This window comes from Muntiacus reevesi, chromosome 12, assembly GCF_963930625.1.
Source record: "Muntiacus reevesi chromosome 12, mMunRee1.1, whole genome shotgun sequence".
Classification (NCBI taxonomy): Eukaryota; Metazoa; Chordata; class Mammalia; order Artiodactyla; family Cervidae; genus Muntiacus; species Muntiacus reevesi.
In genome coordinates this window covers 14,236,230-14,257,599 of record NC_089260.1, presented here as the reverse complement: position 1 = coordinate 14,257,599, position 21,370 = coordinate 14,236,230, and the positions used below count along the sequence as shown (strand labels likewise).

At 42.4% G+C, this 21,370-nt stretch overlaps 1 pseudogene; it reads right to left on the bottom strand.

Moving 5' to 3' along the window:
• Nucleotides 1-12,309: 12,309 nt before the first annotated feature.
• On the bottom strand, nucleotides 12,310-20,135 carry LOC136144706 (proteasome subunit beta type-1 pseudogene; annotated as a pseudogene).
• Between the last annotated feature and the right edge of the window lie 1,235 nt (nucleotides 20,136-21,370).

Genomic DNA, 21,370 nt, shown 5'->3' with positions numbered 1-21,370 from the left:
CTGCTGGCTTGGCAGACACTAACAGAATAATAGGAAAAAATGGTTCAACCCCAGCCTGATCCTTTTGGGAGTCAACAGACATTGATTCTTTTTAAAGAAGAAAGTGGTCATTTGGTTGCTGCTGCAGAAGGTAACCAACCATAGGGTTGAGCTACAAAAGCAATAAAACAATAGAAATGGCATGGATAAAATTACTAGTGTTAATGGAAAAATATGGAAAGTGTCCTGGACATCTTACTAATTAATTCAAGCACTCAGTCATTCATTAATTTTTACTAGGTACCTGTTATGCACTAGGCCTTTGCTAGGTGTTGAGAAATCAAATATAAATAAACTGTACGGAGGTCAGTGTAAGGAGGCAGATCACTAAATGAACACTGCGAAACAGTTTGGAAAGCATGATGACAGAGTACTTGACAAGAACCTAATTCATTCTGGTGAGGGAGTGGTGAGCAAAGAACTATAGGAGAGGAAGAATAGTCAAAACTGTTATTAGCCTACCAACCTGCATTTCTGTCATTCATTCCTGCCTGTAGAACCTGATAGCCTACTCAGGTGGCGCTAGTGGTAAACAACCTGCCTGCCAATGCAGGAGACTTGAGAGACACGTATTCTATCCTTGGGTGGGGAAGATCCCCTGGAGGAGGACATGGCAATCCACTCCAGTGTTCTTGCATGAAAAATTTTAGGGACAGAGAAGCTTGGCAGGCTACAGTCCATAGGGTTGCAAAGAAGCAGACACGACTGAAGGGACTTGGTGCACACACACACACACACACACACAGAGAACAGGGACTTTGTTCTGTAACGCACTCAGAAAAAAGGGCTTCTCCTCCAGTCACAGACTAACCATCGTAACCCTTCTCCCTTTGCCAGTAATTTGTCCAGGCTGTGATAGTGACCTGGACTTTACTCAATGGGACCAGAAGAGAAGTCTACTGGGAAAAATTTTCTTCTCTGCTTAAAAATAAGAGATGTTCAAGGAGAAGCTCTTATTTTTTTTCTGCCTTTGGATGTAATTTTGTGTGGATTTCATGTTTGGAGTCAAGGTATGCATTCTGAGATGGAGACAAAGAAAAGGCAGCCTAGGGCTCTGCTGCTAAATGAACTAGTTCTGGAACGGCAGAATCTAAGAATCTCTACATTATACTATAATAAATATCTAGTTTGATATTCTGTTAGCTGAAGTTGAAAATATCCAAGCTGATACAAAAGCCTTCCTGAAGGAAGTTCTGAGCTGAGTCTTGAAGAGTGTGAGACTTAACCAGACAAAGAAGTGCGTAAAGGATATTCCTGGCAGATAGAGGTTTAAAAACACTTTTTTGGGGAAGGGAGTAGCATGTTTGGGGAACCACAAGTACTTTAAGCATGACAATAGCAAGAGATGGGGCTGTACAACAATGCAAAACCTTGTGTGCCATGAGAAGAAGCTTACAAATGTTTCCTAAAATAACCTGGGGATCACTGAAGATTTTGCTTAGATTTGATTGTGCAGAGATGACTCTGTGGCCACATAAAGGCAGATCAGGGGGTTTGGGATGAAATGGAGAACATGTAGGGTAATCCCTACCAGAGATGGAAAGGGCAGGTGAAGCAGAGGATGGGTAGTTTCAGGAGATGTTAGGGAAGCAGACTCCACAGGACTTGAAATCTGACTGAATATGGGAAGAAGACAGAGGGAGGTGAAAAGGTCAACCCTTGGCTTTCTAGTGGGTGTCAATGGGGAACGTGGTTTTTGCCACTGAGATATGAAATTAACTGGTTGGTTCTAAGCCTAGGGGAAATAGCTAGTAAGCATGCTATGATTTGAGGGTGGCATAGGGATAATAAATTTAACTCGAATGTATTACATTTGAGAATTTTGAAGACAAACAAGTGAGAATTTCTAGTGGAAAGTTTCATATGTAGGACTGAAGCCATATGCTACAAGGCGAGGTCTCACCTGGAGAGATCTGAGGGTCCTCAAGATCATGGTGTCTGGTCTCATCACTTCATGGCAAACAGATGGGATAACAAAGGAAATGGGGACAGATTTTATTTTCTTGGGCTCCAGAATCACTGTGGATGGTGACTGCAGCCATGAAATTAAAAGATGCTTGCCCCTTGGAGGAAAAGCTATGACAAACCTAGACACAGCATATTTAAAAGTAGAGACATCACTTTGCTGACAAAGGTCCATCTAGTCAAAGCTATGGTTTTTCTATTAGTCATGTACGGATGTGAGAGTTGGACCATAAGGAAAGCTGAGGGCCAAACAATTGATGCTTTCAAACCATAGTATTGGAGAAGACTTTTGAGAGTCCCTTGGACTGCAAGGAGATCAAACCAGTCAATCTTAAAGGAAATCAACCCTGACTATTCATTGAAAGGACTGATGTTGAACCTGAAGCTCCTGATGGTCACCTGAAGCTACTTTGGCTACCTGATGAGCCGACTCATTGGTTGGATGGCATCACCAACTCAGTGGACACAAGACTGAGCAAACTCCATGAGATGGTGAAGGACAGGGAAGCCTGGTGTGCTGCAGTCTACAGAGTGGCAAAGAGTCGGACACAACTGAGCGACTAAACAACAACAAACTTTAAAAACAAAGGAAAAAGTAAGAAAAAGTGGGACAAAGGAGGCAAAGAGACATAACCAGAGAAAGAGAAGAAAAGTAAGAAGAAAATGTACATGAAAGCAAAGGGAAGACTTTTACTGCACCAATTTTCAAGGGTGAGCAAGTTGCCATTTGTGTGATGAATGGGCTGACACTTATTTTCTTGTTTATATCTGTCCCTCTGACTGCACTGCAATCTTCATGGGACACTGCAATCTTCATGGGGGCAAGGACCTCATCTCTTTTGCTTGCCACTGAATCTTCAGTGATAGACTTACTTCCTGGACTCTCGTATGTTCTCATTAAATATTTGTTGAATGAATCGGTGGTTTATTCATCTTGATGTGCTCAGTGGCAATCACTAGGATGCTCAAAAATATGTCTAAAGAAGTAAGAAGCCAGAAGCCTGCCACAAGCATCACACCACACCCTCTTCTTGATTCCTCAATATTACAGAGTCTAGAAACTGAAAAGACCAGTGTCAATTATGGAGCCCAAACCCCAATACTGCCTGTGAACTGACCTGGGCATGCTGGTCACCTGGGAAACTCCCTGGAAAAGGGAAGGAGAGTTGGAGCAGGAAGTAACTGTTTGGGAGTGTGAATGCTGCAAGGACAATTCCAAATGTGAGCACAAAGGCATTTGCAAATGGGTCTTCCATTTTTTATGTCAACAGAACAGAGGAGCCAGCTCATAATGTACAAGTAGCAGAGAGAAGCAGGTTAACAAAATCCAATGTCTTTGTTTCCCTTATTGGGCTAGCATGTGCCTTCTTGGGGATTGTTTGAATTTGTTGGCCTGTCTCCCCTTAACAAAAAGTAAGCTCCATGTTGTTGGTGGTCAGTCACTCTGTCTTGTTCGGCTCTTTGTGACCCCATGGATTGTATGTAGCAGGCCAGTCTTCCCTGTCTTTCACCATCTCCCGGAGTTTGCTCAAAATCGTGTCCATTGAGTCAGTGATGCCATCCAACCATCTCATCCTCTGCCATCCCCTTCTCTTCTTGCCCTCAATATTTCCCAGCATCAGGGACTTTTTCAATGAGTCAGCTCTTTACATCAGGTGGCCAAAGTATTGAAGCTTCAGCTTCAACATCAGTCCTTCCAATGAATATTTGGGGTTGATTTCCTTTAGGATTGACTGGTTTGATCTCCTTGGTGTCCAAGCTCCATGAGGGCAGGAGATTCTGTTTCATTCCTTGGTGTATTCTTAGCCCCTACATCAGCATCTGGCCCACAATAAATATTTATTGAATGAGTGAATGAATATTCACATTGTGCTCTGTCTATTATTCATGGTCACTGTGGGTTTCCTGCTCTCAACCCTGCAGCAAGCTCCCTCCCACTCTAGAGCTTAATCATCACCTGCTCCATCATGATGCTGGTTGGGCACACAGCTTCTTGAAATTCTGGACTCCATAGGGAAGAGATTTTTGTCTAATTGCCCTCTTGAATTGCCCTCAGTACTATTATACTCCAGAGCACAGAAGAAAGCATGAATGAAGTGTTGAATTTATTCATTCAAAAAAGACTGGCTGAGCATGGCTGGTTCCAGTGCTATACCAGGCCCTATTGATACCTGGATAAACAAGATCCATTTCCTATCTCAAGAGTTTACCATCCTGGGAGGACACATGGGCAAATAATAATCAAACCAGTGAGAAGTGCTACGGCAGTGGGATCTGTGCAAAGGGCATCAGGAGGGAGCATGCTGGGGTACCAGTGTCTGCCTGGGGTTGGTTGGAAGGAACGTCAGGGAAGGTTCCTCAGAGGGGATTCTGTTTGAAATGGGAGATGGGAGGACCTGTGGGTTGGCAGGCATGAATGGGTCGGAAAGTGGGTGTAAAGAGAAGCATGTTAGGCAGAGAGAAGAGTGTATAGACCATAAAAACAAGGAGACATGAAAAAGTGTGCATGTGTTCAGGCTAGGAACATCTGTCATGACATGGAAAATAAATCAGCGATTGATTACAATCAGAATCTGGGACTCCAGCTTAACTATGGCAGTTTCAGGTAGGCAGAATTGTTCATTCTGCTCCTGGAACACAGTCTCAGTGCACAAATCCCAATAAATAAGATCTCTACACTGAAGCTTGGGCTCTGCTTTCTCTTTTATTTGTAATTAATCACCGTGGTTGATAAGATCTCATCTTTGTCCACTTTAAATCCTGTGTTTTGTGACTGATACTGATCTATGTGATTCAACTTTTCTCTTAATATTGACCTGGTTTTATGGCATAAGATACACTTTCAAATGATGAAACTTGTTTTCTTTGAGATAAAAAGGGTTGGAAAAGAAATTGACTACAGTGTCTATAGAAGGAGAAAGAAAATAAACACTTTGGGATGAACATGATATTTTAAGCCCCAAACTGCGATCTATTAAGGACATTTATATCCAAAAGCAACCCTGTGGATAGCAGTGAGCAGAAAGTGTTTGGGCTGAAAATACTAACTGCTTCAAGCAAAACATTCCTCTTTTAAAATAATCAAGTTCAAAGGAAAGAGAATTGAAGCTAAATCCAATTCCTAATTTGGGCTAAAATTTGTGTGGTTAAAATGTACGATTTATAAATGAAATTATTTCTGCCTCTTGAACTGACATGATTGGCTTCCTTAATAAAAGGAATAAAGAGAAGGAAGAATCATTTTGTCAGAATGTGTTTCCTCTATGAGTGGGGCTCTTATTTAATTGGTTCTGTTCTGATTTTTCTGTGAGTAGATATGGAGATGAGGTTGCACGGTAGACCAGACTCCTGTGTCTTCAAACAGTAGAGACAAAGTAGAAGGTATTTAGCCATTTTGTTTTTATTTTTTGAACTTGGTTGAAGTCACTTATCTTTCTTCAGAATACTATTTACACCAGAGAAATGCAGACCCTGTAATTCTTGTCAGGGACAAAAAGAGAGAGAGAGAGAGAGAGAGAGAGAGAGAGAGAGAGAAAGATTTATGACTGCTTGATAATGCAGTGGGCTGGAAGTATGCAGATACATGTGGTATGAATTGAAAGGCTCCATGGAATTTCCTCTATGACTGTAATACAAGTAGTTTCCATGATTCTACCATTATGCCTAGAATTCCTATTTGTATTTATTCTTTTAGGGGAAGATAGGTCAATATTTTAGATTACTGTCATCAAATTGTGATAGCCAACTAGATTGTTAGCTGTTGGATGGCAGGGCTAGCTGATGCTTCCTTAATAGGCCCAGTTGGTTCAAGTACAATCTATACACATAGTAGGTATTCAATAAATACATGTGAGAGCCCTAACATACGACTATGCTAAGCATAGTTAACTCTTAGCACCATATGGCTCGTTTATAAAACAGTTCTCCAACTAAGAACACTGAAATCTGTACTTATCCAGGAGAATAAAAGTTAGGTTGGTTTGGGTGTTTTAGAGAATCAGGAGTAAGATGTGAACATGAGATATTTGGGGCCCAGGGTACTAGGCCTGCATTAGAAATATGTGAACCAAAGTCACAGTCATCAAGACAGTGTGGTACTGGCACAAAGACAGAAATATAGATCAATGGAACAAAATAGAAAGCCCAGAGATAAATCCACAAACCTATGGACACCTCATCTTTGACAAAGGAGGCAAGAATATACAATGGAGAAAAGACAATCTCTTTAACAAGTGGTGCTGGGAAAACTGGTTGACCACTTGTAAAAGAATGAAGCTAGAACATTTTCTAACACCATACACAAAAATAAACTCAAAATGGATTAAAGATCTAAATGTAAGAACAGAAACTATAAAACTCCTAGAGGAAAACATAGGCAAAATACTCTCCGACATAAACCACAGTAGGATCCTCTATAACCCACCTCCCAGAATATTGGGAATAAAAGCAAAAATAAACAAATGGACTTAATTAAAATTAAAAGCTTCTGCACAACAAAGGAAACTATAAGCAAGATGAAAAGACAGCCTTCAGAATGGGAGAAAATAATAGCAAATGAAGAAATGGACAAAGGATTAATCTCAAAAATATACAAGCAACTGCTGAAGCTCAATTCCAGAAAAATAAAAGACCCAAGCAAAAAGTGGGCCAAAGAACTAAACAGACATTTCTCCAAAGAAGACATACAGATGGCTAACAAGCACATGAAAAAAATGCTCAACATCACTCATTATCAGAGAAATGCAAATCAAAACTACAATGAGGTACCATTACACGCCAGTCAGGATGGCTGCTATCCAAAAGTCTACAAGCAATAAATGCTAGAGAGGGTGTGGAGAAAAGGGAACCCTCTTACACTGTTGGTGGGAATGCAAACTAGTACAGCCACTATGGAGAACAGTGTGGAGTTTCCTTAAAAAGCTGGAAATAGAACTGCCATATGACCCAGCAATCCCACTGCTGGGCATACACACCAAGGAGACCAGATCTGAAAGAGACACATGCACCCCAATGTTCATTGCAGCACTGTTTACAATAGCCAGGACATGGAAGCAACCTAGATGCCCATCAGCAGATGAATGGATAAGAAAGCTGTGGTACACATACACAATAGAATATTACTCAGCCATTAAAAAGAATATATTTGAATCAGTTCTAATGAGGTGGATGAAACTGGAGCCTATTACACAGAGTGAAGTTAAGTCAGAAAGAAAAACATCCAAACAGTATACTAACACATATATATGGAATTTAGAAAGATGGTAATGATAACCCTGTGTGCGAGACAGCAAGAGAGACATAGATGTATTGAACAGTCTTTTGGACTCTGTGGGAGAGGGCGAGGGTGGGATGATATGGGAGAATGGCATCGAAACATGTAAATTATCATATGTGAAACAAATCGCCAGTCCAGGTTTGATGCATGATACAGGATGCTCGGGAATGGTGCACTGGGATGACCCAGAGGGATGGGATGGGGAGGGAGGTGGGAGGGGGGTTCAGGATGGGGAACACATGTACACCCATGGCGGATTCAAGTCAATGTATGGCAAAACCAATACAATGTTGTAAAGTAAAATAAATAAATAAATAAATTTAAAAAAGGGAAAATAAAGAAAAAATAAGAAATATGTGAACCACATATGTAATATGTAATTTAAAAATTGCTAGTAGCCACACTGAAAAAGGTAGAAGAGACAGGTGAAATTATTTTTAATATATTTAACCAATATACAAGAATATTATTTCAATATGTAACCAAAACAAAAATTATTAGTGACATATTTTACATATTTTAATGCTGTCTTCAAAATCCAGCGTGTACTTTAATCTTATCACAAACCTCAATTCAGAAAAGCCACATTTCAAGTGTCCAGTAGCCATCCATGGTTATCATATTGGACAGCACAGATCTGTGCCAGTTGAAAGTGATTGGAAATTGGGAGGAGAATGGGGAGAGCCAGGGGTCAGTAGAAAGTGCCCGGAGAATGGGGAAGAGAGTTGGAAATCGGGAAATCAGGAATATGACAAAATGTGCTTTGAACGTTTTCTGGGGCATCTTTGGTTTGATGGCTGGAGCTCTGCTGCTCAGGTGTGTTTGGCTCAGTTCAGTTCAGTCGCTCAGTCGTGTCCGACTCTTTGCAACCCCATCAATTGCAGCACACCAGGCCTCCCTGTCCATCACCAACTCCTAGAGTCTACCCAAACCCATGTCCATCATCAGTGATGCCATCCAGCCATCTCATCCTCTGTCGTCCCCTTCTCCTCCTGCCCCCAATCCTTCCCAGCATTAGGGTATTTGAGTCAGCTCAATGAGTCAGCTCTTCGCATGAGGTGGCCAAAGTATTGGAGTTTCAGCTTCAACATCAGTCCTTCCAATGAACACTCAGGTCTGATCTCCTTTAGGATGGACTGGTTGGATCTTCTTGCAGTCCAAGGGACTCTCAAGAGTTCTCCAACACCACAGTTCAAAACATAAATTCTTCGACACTCAGCTTTCTTCTGGAGAAGGATATGGCAACCCACTCCAGTGTTCTTGCCTGGAGAATCCCAGGGACTGGGGAGCCTCGTGGACTGCCGTCTGCGGGGTTGCATAGAGTCGGACATGACTGAAGCAATTTAGCAGCAGTAGCAGCAGCAGCTTTCTTCACCATCCAACTCTCACATCCATACATGACCACTGGAAAAACTATAGCCTTGACTAGATGGACCTTTGTTGGCAAAGTAATGTCTCTGCTTTTAAATATGCTATCTAGGTTGGTCATAACTTTCTTTCCAAGGAGTAAGCATTTTTTAATTTCATTGCTGCAATCACCATCTGCAATGATTTTGGAGCCCCCCCCAAAATAAAGTCAGCCACTGTTTCCATTGTTTCCCCATCTATTTCCCATGAAGTGATGGGACCGGATGCCATGACCTTAGTTTCTAAGATCTTAAAGTTGAACTTTAAGCCAACTTTTTCACTCTCCTCTTTCATTTTCATCAAGAGGCTTTTTAGTTCCTCTTCACTTTCTGCCATAAGGGTGGTGTCATCTGCATATCTGAGGTTATTGATATTTTTCCCAGAAATCTTGATTCCAGTTTGTACTTCTTCCAGCCCAGCGTTTCTCATGATGTACTCTGCATATAAGTTAAAGACTGGGCCAAAAGGATTCTCAGAGATTCTCGTAGATAGGGTTCCTTTAAGTGAAAGATGTATCATTCCTTTGGTGTCTTTGAAGTGAATTAAATCAACCCGAAATCTCTCAGACACCTAAAGTTATAGCTACTTTCTTCTAGAGAATATTATCATTTCTAGAGGAATATAATCAAAAGCTCATTTTCCAACACAGGTATACCTAGCCAAATTCTGTCTCCACAGCTCCATATTTAATATCCTGAAGATCATAGTAAAGGCTGTGAGAAAGAGAGTACATAGAAAAACTTTCAGTTTCACCTTTTTCAGAATGCCCCCCAGTCTACCCAGGGCACTTTCCCATAATCCATGACCTATGAACTTAAACTCAGTTGGGAGACAACTTCCATAGAGAGGTTACTTATGGCACTAGTTTAGCATGCGTGGGGTGGGTGGACCAGTAGGAGTGAAATCCACATGAAAATACCATTTCCTTCTTTAGAGACTGGACGTTGAAGCATTCCTGTTTTCTTGCTGAGTTCAGAGATTTACATCAGTGGCATCCCCAGTCACCAAGCCTAATTCAAAGTCTATTTCTCTCCCATGAAGCAAATTAAAACTTAGAAACTTTAGGACTGTTTTTCTATTATTAACCTCTAGATTTTTTCTCTTGAGGGTACCTCATCCTGAAAGAAAGAAGAAAAGTGAAGTCGCTCAGTCATGTCCGACTCTTTATGACCCCATGGATTGTAGCCTACCAGGCTTCTCCATCCATGGGATTTTTCCAGGCAAGAGTACTGGAGTGGGTTGCCATTTCCTTCTCCAACCTCATCCTCAGAGCTAAGAAATCAAGGTTTCTGGATCTTTTCAATATCTATCGTTCAAAAAAGGTTTTCCATCTTCATATCATGAGTTGGATAATCCAACTCCGGGGGTATAGTTCTGGTAGACCAATATGTAACCTGAGGATTGTACCTGGTCTACTTTTGAACTGCTTGGCTTCTTTTTATATTTTTTAATTTTTATTCTTTAAAATTTTTATTAGTTGGAGACTAATTACTTCACAACATTGCAGTGGGTTTTGTCATACATTGATATGAATCAGCCATGGAGTTACATGTGTTCCCCATCCTGATCTCCCCTCCCACCGCCCTCTCCACCAGATTCCTCTGGGTCTTCCCAGTGCACCAGGCCCGAGCACTTGTCTCATGCATCCCACCTGGGCTGGTGATCTGTTTCCCTATAGATAATATACATGCTGTTCTCTCAAAACATCCCACCCTCGCCTTCTCCCACAGAGTCCAAAAGTCTATTCTGTACATCTGTGTCTCTTTTTCTGTTTTGCGTATAGGGTTATCATTACCATCTTTCTAAATTCCATATATATGTGTTAGTATGTTGTAATGATCTTTATCTTTCTGGCTTACTTCACTCTGTATAATGGGCTCCAGTTTCATCCATCTCATTAGAACTGATTCAAATGAATTCTTTTTAACAGCTGAGTAATATTCCATGGTGTATATGTACCACAGCTTCCTTATCCATTCATCTGCTGATGGGCATCTAGGTTGCTTCCATGTCCTGGCTATTACAAACAGTGCTGCGATGAACATTGGGGTGCATGTGTCTCTTTCAGATCTGGTTTCCTCAGTGTGTATGCCCAGAAGTGGGATTGCTGGGTCAGTTTTTTAAGAAATCTCCACACTGTTTTCCATAGTGGCTGTACTAGCTTGCATTCCCACCAACAGTGTAAGAGGGTTCCCTTTTCTCCACACCCTCTCTAGCATTTATTGCTTGTAGACTTTTGGATAGCAGCCATCCTGACTGGCGTGTAATGGTACCTCATTGTAGTTTTGATTTGCATTTCTCTGATAATGAGTGATGTTGAGCAACCTTTCATGTGTTTGTTAGCCATCTGTATGTCTTCTTTGGAGAAATGCCTGTTTAGTTCTTTGGCCCATTTTTTGCTTGGGTCTTTTATTTTTCTGGAATTGAGCTTCAGCAGTTGCTTGTATATTTTTGAGATTAATCCTTTGTCTGTTTCTTCATTTGCTATTATTTTCTCCCAATCTGAGGGCTGTCTTTTCACCTTACTTATAGTTTCCTTTGTAGTGCAAAAGCTTTTAAGTTTCATTAGGTCCCATTTGTTTATTTTTGCTTTTATTCCCAATATTCTGGGAGGTGGGTTATAGAGGATCCTGCTGTGATTTATGTCGGAGAGTGTTTTGCCTATGTTCTCCTCTAGGAGTTTTATAGTTTCTGGTCTTACATTTAGATCTTTAATCCATTTTGAGTTTATTTTTGTGTATGGTGTTAGAAAGTGTTCTAGTTTCATTCTTTTACAAGTGGTTGACCAGGTTTCCCAGCACCACTTGTTAAAGAGATTGTCATTTCTCCATTGTATATTCTTGCCTCCTTTGCCAAAGATAAGGTGTCCATAGGTTTGTGGATTTATCTCTGGGCTTTCTATTCTGTTCCATTGATCTATATTTCTGTCTTTGTGCCAGTACCACACTGTCTTGATGACTGTGGCTTTGTAGTAGAGTTTGAAGTCAGGCAGGTTGATTCCTCCAGTTCCATTCTTCTTTCTCAAGATTACTTTGGCTATTCGAGGTTTTTTGTATTTCCATACAAATTGTGAAATTATTTGTTCTAGTTCTGTGAAAAATGCTGTTGGTAGCTTGATAGGGATTGCATTGAATCTATAGATTGCTTTGGATAGAATAGCCATTTTGACAATATTGATTTTTCCAATCCATGAACACGGTATGTTTCTCCATCTGTTTGTGTCCTCTTTGATTTCTTTCATCAGTGTTTTATAGTTTTCTACGTATAGGTCTTTTGTTTCTTTAGGTAGATATACTCCTAAGTATTTTATTCTTTTTGTTGCAATGGTGAATGATATTGTTTCCTTAATTTCTCTTTCTGTTTTTTCATTGTTAGTGTGTAGGAATGCAAGGGATTTCTGTGTGTTAATTTTATATCCTGCAACTTTACTATATTCACTGATTAGCTCTAATAATTTTCTGGTAGAGTCTTTAGGGTTTTCTATGTAGAGGATCATGTCATCTGCAAACAGCGAGAGTTTCACTTCTTCTTTTCCTATCTGGATTCCTTGTACTTCTTTTTCTGCTCTGATTGCTGTAGCTTGGCTTCTTTTTATTTTTATTTTATTTATTTATTTATTTATTTTTTTGCTTGGGGCTTTATTTTTTAATAAAACAAGTTAGTCCAACAGTTTCAAGGTACAAACTTGGCCAGTTTTGAGCTGATCAGTGACAAGGGCCCAGAAGTCAGTCTTTCCGCAGAGGAATAGTCTCCTCCCTGATGTCCTCCTTGGTCACAATGCAGATCTTGAGTGCGTCCCCAGTGTACACATCTCTCTCAGCAGCAGAAATGAAGACATCTTTCACAAGCCGCATGGCTCTGTCCAAGGACAGCGGGACATGCTCCACATTCTGCATGTTCTTAAAACCAACCTGGTTGTCAAGCAGGGGCTGCAGCATGGCACTGGCTGAGCCTCCAGCCCTGGAACGAGTCTCTCTGGTAGGACCCTACCGGGTCAAAGCTGTACACGGCTCCCTTCCCTTCTTCATCAAGCCCCCCGATGATGTTGTACACATAGTAGGGAAAGAAGCGCCTGGAGTACAGGATTGTAGACAGCATCGCAGCAATCGCCCGGGTAGTCATGGCCTTATTATTGGAATGTTTGTACATCTTTAGTCTTGCTTCAATAATTTTGGTCAGGGTAAGACAATCGCCATGAAAACCGCTACATCCAATGACTGTTTTGTCTGTTAATTTGTAACATTTGGGGCTGTCCCATGTGTGAATTGAAAACCTTCACTTAATCTAGTGTCAGAAGCAACAATTGAAAAATCTTCTCCAGCAATTGCCAATACAGTACTTATAAGTCTCCAGCAGAATCTCCAACTGTCTCATAAAATGGGTCTAATAACTCATTTTGTGATCCCACCACTTCAGTAGTTGTCACAGGAAATATTTAAAAGTGCAATGATAAAAGTATTCATAAACTTCATAGCAACACAGATATGGATTCAAGTCCTGGGGTTCAAATTCACACCAGTGCTATGACTAACACAATTTAACTTCTAAGGGCCAAGTTCATTTGTAAAATTGAGATATATATTATCTAACAGTCAGTCATCATGAGGATTAAAAAGATACCTGCTTTCAATCTACAAAATGCTTCTCTTTTGATTCTTCTCTCAAACTATGAGTAGCTAAAGGAAGATAAGGAAATCTGGGTTCAAGAAGCTGAGAGGTAGGTACCAAAGAACACACTGCTCTTTAGTGTCAGACAAGGCTAAAATCATAGACTTCCACCCTCTTTGTAAGTACCCCAAAATTCTACATTAAAATTTCAAACCCATAAAGTAAAGCTTAGTAAGTAAAGTCGCTCAGTCGTGTCCAACTCTTTTCGACCCCATGGACTGTAGCCTACCAGGCTCCTCTGTTCATGGGATTTTCCAGACAAGAGTACTGGAGTGGGTTGCCATTTCCTTCTCCACTGGCTTCTTTTTAAAACGTCTTGTTTTCATTGTGCCTTTGTGGGGATTCCATGGATTTCTTTGGCATTTCTTTCAGGTCACAGGTATTATCTGCATTGTCACTTGTGCTAATGGTTCCATCTTGAAACTAACCCAGTATTTCTTCTATTTTATATGGATCTTCCCTTCTCAAATCTAAGATTTTTGTAACCACTGCTGCCGCAGGCCCCTGCATGCAGTTTTTCTGATTGCTCTCTTTATGGACTTTATTCCTGTAACTCTAAGAGCCTGCCTCTCTCAACAATTTCCTCAACTTGGGATCCCTTTGTGGGTAGGGGGATGGGGAGGGCTCGTTCTAGCTGGCTTTGTTAGATTTCATCACTTTTCTTATCTTCTCTTTATGAGCAGCTGGAGCTGGGTATGCCTCCTGATCCCCTTTATACCCACCTACTTTGTCTCTAACACCCCAAACCTTCTCCTAAGGAAATCTTTCTCTTCCTCCTGCTTCATCAGCCCATCTGCTTTTATTTGTCTTTCAATTCTAGTGAGCTAAAAAGGCAGAAGCATATTTTGACAGTCAGCCCAGTTCCTCCTGGAGTTTCTAAGTAAGCCTGATTTCAGCAACACTGTTTTGGGCTCAGGCTTTCTGAATTGCCGTCTTAGCTTTGGGCCTGAGCTTCTTTGGGGAGTCAGGGGTTGTTTTATGTAAACCCAAGGAGATGGGACATTCTTTGTAAAAACAGTGGCTCCTATCCCTTCTTTGATGTCTTCATTAGTGAAATCTATCATCCTTTGGAAGTGTCACCAATGTTAGTGCCCCTGGGAAGTAAAGATAAGGCCAGAATTTACGTTATTGAACAAACTGAGGATAACCGTGACGCCTGGTGGTTGGGGGTGACTTGAGTCTGGGGATCAGCTCCCTCTTTTCACACTTGTCCTTTAATGCAGTTCTAGATTAAGGTCTGGCATGAAACCCCCACTGTTGCTCTGTAGCCAGGAAGAACATAGCTGACTCTGTTGTTTAAACATTCTGCCTCTAGGAATGTCAAAGAGACATAATCCCAGTAGGGAAAAAAACTCCCTACCCCAATGTCTAAGAAAGCACATATGCTGCAGCTCTGCTGATTTGGGGATTAGTTTTAACTAGGTTTAAAATGTTCCATTTTTCCTGGAATGCAATTTATGTCACAGCCACTCCTGCTTGGGCATGAAGGGATCCTGCAAGGTCAGATCAAGGTCATCCTTAAAGGCCATCATAGACATTGCTTATGGATAGGAAGAATTAGAAAATTCTGCACCCCCAAATTCTTGTTCTCCAGCAGAGTGCATCCTTTGTGGGAGGGAAGATGAGGATCAGAGATTCCAGCAGCGGTTGACCTCAAACGCTCAACTCCTTCCCTGAGACTCACCAGGAGGACACAGATCCCCTCCAGAAGGTAGTGAAATCATCAGGAGGGTCACTCAGCTGGGTTTCTCCACCCAGAAACCCAAATGCAGGACAGCGGTTCTCAATTTGATCACTTGGAGGACTCGCCGAAACAGAGATCACTGGGTCACTCCCAGAATGCGATTCAGGAGGCCTGGGGTATCCCCTGAGCAACTGCATTTCTACCAAATCCCTAAGCAATGCCAATGCTACTGGTCCAGGGACCTCACTTTGAGAACCTCTGATCTATAAAAACGCAGATGTCCTCCAAGGGGCAGATCAGTCATTCTTTGCCTGGATGAACAAACTCCTTGTGCTTTGAGTGACATGGAGATGTTTGAGTGACAGAATGGGGGATGTAGTCCCAATGGTTTGTTTCCACAAGAGACCTGGAAGAGAAGAGCTGATTGAGAAAAAGGATGTTTACCATTCTGACTCTCCATCCTTCTTTACAAGGGGCATTGAATTGATCTGTCAATATTATAGAACTGTGGTGACAGGTATTTTTTTTTTTTTATTTCAATAAACTTAAAAATCCTCTGTTTCATTAAATAAAAACATTCAGTTGAAAAAAAATTGATTTGGTGGTCCCATAGCAACAGTCTGAAACTGTTGGAAAGAAAAACCTAAACTAAGATCAGTAAACCTTGGGTTGTTTTTCTTCACTCTCAAACAAATACCCAGCATTTGGAAATCTCCGGGGCACATTTTCAATAATTTAATTTCTTCTTATTTTTCATTGTCCTAGATCAACATCAGCATTGTCAGAAAGCAGTTACAAAGCACGCTGATTATACTGGACCCAATGCTAGGAGTGTACCAAGCAAGACAGCACATAGGCACTGTCCCTTGTCAAACTTGGACTATCAGAGGCAGGACTAAATGGTTCGGCTTCTTGGGATCAAGAACCATGGACCAGCAGCACTGATTAGAAGTGCAGAATCTTGGCCCTACCCCAGGCCTCCTGCAAATAAGACTGCGCATCTTCACAAGATCACCAGCTGATCAGGCACACTAAACATTCCAGAAGCACTGAGATAATTATGCCCCCTTCTCTCCATCCTTCATGCAGCTCCCAGTGTGCTCTTTAAAGATGTAAGTTTAAACACATTCTTTGCTTAAAAGTCTTCAATTATAAGGTTTCCCAGTTGGTGCTAGTGGTAAAGAATGTGCCCATCAATGGAGGAGAAATACAAGACTCAGTTTCCTTCCCTGGGTCAGGAAGATCCCCTGGAGAAGGACATGGCAACCCACTCCAGTATTCTTGCCTGGAGAATCCCATGGGCAGAGGAGCCTGTTGGGCTACAGTCCATTGGTTTGAAAAGAGTTGGACATGGCTGAATTGACTTTGCATGCATGCTTCAGTGATATCCATTCATCCAAAGAATTAAATTTAAGTGTCATACTTTTGGGGAGCTACGGAGTAGATAAATATGATTCCAATAGAGGAGTTGAAGGTAGATAGGATTAGTGACTAGACAGTTTTACAGACTGAATGGTGTTTTTCTGTCTTTCCATTAGTCAGAGAGGCATCAGAGACACCCAGATCAGCCTAACCCTTCACCCCACAAAGACAATGCTTTTAAAAGGGCAAAGCCTTGCGTGCCTATGACACTGTCCTTTCCTGTACTGGTGGGTTTATCCATCTGAGATCTCTATGGGACGGGAAGACATAACCCCTGTGAAGAGAGAATCTGGACACTCCAACAAGAGGAGAAACTGCATCTACGTGTTGGTAGTTAGGCAGGGGGAAGGGGGAGCATGTGTTGAGTCTGAAGGGGTTCAAGGAGCAATAGAAAGCCAGCGAGGGGCTCCTGGATGAGAGCCCTCATTTACTGAGTGATCCCAGAGCCACGTCATGTGCTAAGAGCTTTACTGATACTCTTTCATGGAATCTCAACAGTCCTCGAGCCAAGTACTAATAATACCCACAGTTAACAGAGAAGAAAAGTAAGAACTGGAAAGGTTAAGCAACGAGTCCACATTACTCAGCTAACAGAAGGTGAAACTAGGATTGAAATTCAGATCATATTCTAAATTCAGTGCCGCTCCTTGGTTCACTACATGGCTGCCTGTCACAAAGGCAGTCATTGTCCGTCCCTGAACAGTGATGCACGTATATATGAATATATATATGTGTACATATGAATATTTACATATTCATGTCCATATTCCTTGGACATGCATCTCAGGAAATTGCTGACTGCCCTTTCCTATGATGCTTCCAGAATGCATTTCCTTGCAAGTGATGAAGTGGAAATGGCACCAGTGTGCAGGAACGAATGGATGGATGGGGAGCTCCAGATGGAGGCAGCAAATGCTGAAACGATGGGCCGTGACCATGAATCAGTAGATGAGCCTTGGCTCTTGGTGACAGACACCCATTTGCCCCGCAGCCAAACTGTCTGCTTTGGCTTCTCTGAGCTGCAGTGGAAGCCAAGCTGTCTACCACCCAATCAGTGACCCAACAAGAGGGGCTGAAATTATGGCAAAGTCAACCCAGATAAAAATCCACTCCTGTGCATTGCTGCAGTGGCAGAAGAGATGTCACATGTCTGTTTCTGAATGTGTCAGAGATTACTGTGGCCTGGGAATGGGATGCCAGTGACTGGAAAGGCAGAGGGGTGACTGCCTTAAATGCACTGGCTGTAAAGTCTTTTTGTCTTCTTCCCAAGAAATTAATGTTGAAGCCAGGTCAGAAGGAATTATTATTGGACAACCTAATGTCTGCCATTTAAGCTAAAAATAAAGCAGAAAAGGAGGGTCCCCAAAGTCATAAAGGACAATAGTTTAAAGCTACTGAGGGAGAGCTAAGGCAGGTTGTTGTAAACCTTGATTTTCAACCCTATTACTGACGCAGATGGGCCTGTGGATCTTTTGATATTTATTGCTTTTTCATGCAAGTTTGAACCAAGCAAATTTGAAATCATGTAATGTGAAGATAGTAATAAAGTCTCCCTTTAGGTACAATATTTGAGATAATATAAATCTCCTTGATTTGCCATGGTACCAACAGCAAATAGATGCAAGCTTAAACTGGATGAAAAAGTTGTTGGCAAAGGCATGGGTAGGGTGTAGGGAAACTTCAAGGAACTGTGCCAATCTCCCCTCCTGCCCTGAAGGCTAGGGGAAGGAGCAGTCTCTGCACTCCTTGGGAGCGTTAGTTGTGAGGAGAGGGTCGCCTGACAGGAGCTGGGACTTTGGTAAAGGGACGCAGCTGATCTGTGGTGGCCTGGCAAAGGGTTCTGGGAAGAGACACCTAAACCTCTCTCTTCATCACCCTGATGTCTGTTGGTTGGACCTGCCTGGAAGCCAGAGGGCAAGGAGACTTGTTGGTGTATCCTACACGGATCAACTTCCTGGGGGGAAGAGGATGGAAAAAAATCTGGGAGGGCCCCCAAACTAAACCCCAAAATGAGGCAAGTATGATATAATTTCAAACCAGCAGGAAGACAAACTGTAAATAGTGTTTCTGTTGTTGCCACATGGTCCTGCCATTTCAGCTGGTAAATAGCACTCTTGCCCCCGAGCCCCTCAAACTGTAATATCTACCTATCTGAGGTTGCGATTAATTTTGAATTGTGTGGATTTTGAACTATGAGACGCTTTTAGGAAACATGTTTTCCATCAACTTCCCTAATTTGTCTTCTTCAAAATACCATTTTGGTTTGGAGTCTCTTGTAGGAGATTTTAAGCTACAAATTAATTATCAGGCTATAGAAAGAATTCTGGCTTACCTCCCTTTATGCAGTTTCTGTGTTCTTGGAATACCATGAAATTAAGATTTTTCTAAATACAATTCTATTTTTATTTTGAGGCATGGGATACATTCAGTTCTGTGCCGACTTTTTTCTTACTTTAGAATCAATTGATGCTCCAAGAAGTTAATTTTGAACAGAATGAACAGCTGAGTGTTCATGGTCAACAATGGTTGTAGAAACTCGGGTTGATGGATTACAAGCTCCTTGAGAACAGGGGCTGTGTCTCATTCAACAGTGTATCCCCAGCTTCTAGCATTATGCCTGGTTTATAGAAAGTAGTCAGTAAATATTTCTTGAATGAAGGAAGAAAGATTTTTAAATAAAGCATAGGTCAATTGTACCAACTTCCAACCATATTTCCTAACTATTTATTTCGAGCTTTCAGAATCACTAGAAATGATACTGTGAAGGTTGACTGGTTTCTCCTCTCCACTGGAATTCTTATAAACTAAGAATTAGCCTCCAAACTTATTCCTGTTATTATTCAATCATTTTGAGAATTCTCCTAAGTGTAATCATTGCCAGTTAGAAACTTTTCCCAACCAAGACCCAAAGGAAGTCATTTATAGTTTCAGATTCCCTATGAAAGAGAAAACCTGGAATCTCAACCAGGCCAAGTATGAGTTGTCATGGGGTCCATTCTGTTTAGTCATCTGCTTTCCTTAAAAGACAGCAATCCTGCATTTTATAACCACAAAGTGCAGCACAAGCAGGTTGGAAGAAGCCTCTGATCCTCTCTAAGACATCAGGATTTACTTGGTATCACCTGCTACAAGAACGAGCTGGGAGGGGCTGGAAGGATCTAGAAAAGCCTTGCCCTGTGATACTGGGTTTTGTTTAGAAAGCCTGGATTCTGGCATCCCTTAATGATGGCCTCATTTGGGATATTTTTAATCCAAAAGATTAAACGGAGGCCTCATTAAGGAGGTAATCCATGCATTTGATTTCCATTAAGAGCAGGAGGAACGGATTGTTTTCCTGTCTCTTCTTTTGGGCTGAATTTCCCCTTTACTCAGACTTCCTCTCCCTTGCTTGGTGGTGATGCCAAGGTAGCTCTTAGTCTCTGGTGGGGCCGTGGGTGTGTGGCTCCCCCTGCAGCATCGCTGATTCATCTCGGTGACTCATCCGCCGGGGGCCTCTGGGCTAGGATTGAGTGATGTCACTGCACTCCCCCCCCCCCCCCCCCCCGCCGCCCCCTGCTTTAATTCCCTGCATGATCATCACGGGCGCATGCCGCTGAGGCTGCCCAGGGAGTCTGGGAACTCGCTGAGCTTCCCAGATGCCAGGCGACCCCAGGCAGGGAGCCCCGGGGTGCTCATCGATGGAGGGTTGAACTCCTTCACCCGGCTCACCGCGAGGCCATTTATAGATGCAAAGAGCCAGGAGGTGACCAAACCGACACATCCGAGGCTGCCAGACGTCCACGAGTCAAGTTTCCCTGCCCCGGTCTCTCTGCTTTGAGATCAATTATTATAAACTACCATTTGGTAGGAATGCTCTTAATTCAGCTGTAGTATAAACCATGGGTCTGTTTCTCAGCACTTATAACTCAGAGCCTTCAGACAGCCGTGATCCCTGGTTTGATCTTTTCCCCCGCTTTCCATTTCTTTCTTCCCCTCTCTGCTTCAACCGCTCCCCCACCTCGCTCCTAACTTAACAGTTTCCAGCTGTGTATGATTTGGCCCTGTTCTCACCCCGGTTTCTTCCATCACACGCAGCTGGACCCCTTCTCGGTCTCAGATGTGCTATTTATTTATGCCCAAGAATCTGGGCCTCGACGCAGTTCTGTCACGGCGACGTGGCGAACTTGAGAAAGCTCCGACTGGTGGTCAGTTAGCTCACAGGCTCCAGCATCGCGACCAGCCAGGCGGTGTTTCCGCGGACCGCGAGGAGGCCGAGGAAGGGGCCGTGGGGACCCCGGGGGAGCCAGAGGCTCACACGTGATGCTGCGGCTTTTAGAGGGGCCTAGAATCCCAGGGACGGGGGAGCCTGGTGGGCTGCCGTCTACGGGATCGCACAGAGTCGGACACGACTGAAGCAACTTAGCAGCAGCAGTCAGGCTGGACGATGAAGGTTTGGTTCCTTTTAAAGTGGAGGTTTCACTGCAAAATCCAAATCGCTCACTCTCCCCCATCAGGGAGCTGGGAGCGAGGTTACCCAGTTAAAACAAATGGTCGTCGCCCCAAGTGACGGGGCTGTGACCAAGAGATGCACGCCAGGATCTTCGGATCTTCGGACCGCCTGCCAGACACAATGGATTGGGAGCCCAGAGTCCTGGGTCTGGCTCTGGCTTTCTACTTGTTCTCTCCCTGACCTTGGACAAGCCTTTCAATTTCAAGGGCTGATTTGAAATTTCAAATCAATTTCACATCAACAGGACAATTCAATTTCAATCTAGACTATTTCCTTTTCCATGAAGTGAGACTGGGTTAAATCATGGGGTTTTTAAGCTTCTGTTTTTAAAGCTCTAGATTTGTCATAGCTTTTCTTCCAAGGAGCATCTTTTTTAATTTTGTGGCTGCAGCATCCACAGTGATTTTGGAGCCCAAGAAAA